Here is a 3,009-nt window from a genome sequence, read left to right as displayed (position 1 = left end):
GTTATTGCGACTTTGACAATCTTTTACATTATTATTTAAAGGGTACTAGCTCAATGGAAGAGCACCTACTTTACAAGTAGGAGGATGGTGGTTCGATTCCATTGTGTCCTAATATGACTAAGCTCATGATTAAATAAACTACCAAATATACTACCCAATAAACTATCGAAACAACTACCAAATCAAATACCAAATAAAGTACCAGATATTGTACCAAATATACCACCAAATGAACTACCAAATATATATTCAATAAACTACTTAATCAACAACCAAAGATATTACCAAATATACAACCACATATACTACTAAATATACTATCAAAATTACCAAATAAACAACCAAATAAATCACCAAGAAACAATAAGAATCTACCAAATTAATGATTAAAATAGTTTAGTCATAAATTTGGTTGCCAGATTAATGACCGACAATAAACTAGCAATGGTCACATGATCAAAATTGATCATATATCTATAGTTTTTAATAGTTTATTTAGTAATATATTGTTATTTTTGTACTAGTGGCTATCAGTCAAATGTTGACAGAGTCAAAGGCAGCATCTCCTCCAACACCTAGAACCTTGGAAGTATCAGTGAGTGGTGACACTATGCAAATTGATCAAACCAATGTCACCATTAACATTGATGATACTAATCCATTTGGTGGTTCTGAACCTAATGAACAGACACCAAGGATATTGAGGACAAGTTGAGATAGATTAAAGAAGAGAAAAGGTTACTTGAAGAAGAAAAGAAGAAAATAGAGGAAGCTAAGAAGAAATTGCTTGAGGAAGAAAAGAAAAGAAAGGAAGAAGAAGAAAAGAGAAGAATTGTAGAAGAAGAGATGAGGAAGAAAATAGAGGAATATGAGAAGAAGAGATTGGAAGAAAAGAGATAAAAGGGAAAAAAAGGAAAGAGAAAAGAAAGAAGAAGAAGAGAGGAGCAAAAGAGGTAGCTAAGAAACAAAGGGAGGATGGTACTAAGCCATCTAGTTCATCCACTCCACTCTCTCTTGTTAATCTAGCTATTGATGATGGTGATGATAAAATAGATCTAATCTCATCCATGAGAAAGCTTATTGAGAAAAATAGGAAAGTGAAAAGCTTATAGAGAACCATGTTTGAAGCGAAACAGGATAGCAAAATTGAAGCAAAGAATTATTTTGTTTACAAGATAATTACATGTCCAACTAGGTCTAACATCTTAGATGTTTACTCTAAGTTGGAAAAGTAGATTGTTGTCTTAGCTTACCCAACATCAATTTTTGAAAAAAACATGGTATTTATGCAAAGGAAATTTTGCAATAAGAAGTGTGAAATAAGTGAATTGTATGCGAGCTTTTGTGAAAGCGATATATGTGAAGTTTTATATGAGCTATTTGGTGATCCGAGATCAAGCTGAAGATTAGAGGTTAGTCAAGGAAGAATTTATAGTACTTATTCCAAAAGTTTAATTACTTGTTTGGGCAATGAGTTCTTCTTGTAATTAGAAGTGCATGTTTGGGTAGTGGGCTCATCTTGCATCTACTGTACCACAACTCTTAACAGGGATTCAAAGTCTCATAACAAGGACTCCTTATACTAAATTTTCTCATTGACTCCTAACAGGGTACATCCTCTAACAAGGAACTTATATATTAGTTTATTATCTAGTGGGTATCATCCCCACCGGGCTTTTTCCTTGGCCAAAGTTTCCCTAATTAACAAAATATGGTGTTATGAGTTATCTTTGTGCATTGTTATTGTTATTGTTCAGCATTACTTTATTGCTTTGTTATGCATGGTTTAAAGTAAGAAATAATATCTAGTTGGTGACTAAAGTTTGAAGATTTTTTATTCACCCCCCCCCCGTATTCCCTATTTCTAACAGAAGATTCCATCCCCCTTAGTGATTTGATGAATTTAGTCAAGCCCCACAGTGGGTCTAGCTAAAAATAATAATTTTCAAATGATTAACACTTCAAACTAATCTTTTAATCATCTAGCATTGATCATAATCAAACTCAACCACTAAAACATCATTAAAACTCATTTTACCACTAATTTGCAAATTGTGATTTTATGCTAGGGAGGGCTATAGGTTGGCTTTAAAAGCTGATAGAAATAGATAACTAGGCTTCAAAACTAACATGTTGATTCTTTTTTCCACATTCTTGCATCTTGTTAGATTGTGTGTCATGACAACATCTAGGTCAAAAGATATTGTCTGTCAAAGTTGCTTAGTCAAAACTACCTGCAAACAAACATGTCAGAAAATGGGAAAGTGCATTGGTTTTGGCTTTGAAAATAGGTTAAATAGATATTTGGGGGCTTGAAAATTGGGCCATTAGTTCAATGTCATGGGGAGAATATAAATCTATGATTTGGGATCATGATGAATAACAGAGAAATTTTGGCAAGCGTGCGAAGTGGGGTACTCAGATTTGCAAGACTAGAAACATCAGCTAAATTGTGGTTTTCACAAATGGAATGGACTTGAAAAAGTGTGCAGATGGATTGGTCAAAACTCAAAAACTTGCACACTTGAAGAATTTATAGAGTAAAACACAATGGTACTACCCATTTGGTCTCATCTATCATGGATTCAGAGTTATGATATCCCGTATAAGAGTACTGATCAATTTGCATTTCTTGACACCAGTAAAATTTCATAAATTGCATTTGGAATCGTGTTTGAAAACTGATAAAATGAATTTTTCATAGGCTCAAATATGGAACATAGAAAGTGTGTGACCTCTAGAATACAATGAAATAGGAACTTTAGTAGTATGATCAAATGGGTTAAAGATATAACTGGTCAAACAAGGCCTCCCAGAATTTTGAGAAATATGCATCAGCATGACAAAGATAAGTAACTGACTTTGAGGGATTCAAAACCTAGTCAAAACATATCAAAATGACCTAAAAATAGAAACATAGGTTCTTTGATATGCATAAAAAACACTCCCAAAGTAGCGAGTCATGAAATATAATCGGGTGCAAGATATTTAAATACAAACTAGGCTTCA

Source organism: Cupressus sempervirens, chromosome 5 (genome assembly GCF_028749045.1).
Source record: "Cupressus sempervirens isolate cs-2001-9-10 chromosome 5, ASM2874904v1, whole genome shotgun sequence".
NCBI lineage: Eukaryota > Viridiplantae > Streptophyta > Pinopsida > Cupressales > Cupressaceae > Cupressus > Cupressus sempervirens.
Note: the sequence above shows the minus strand (reverse complement) of the source record.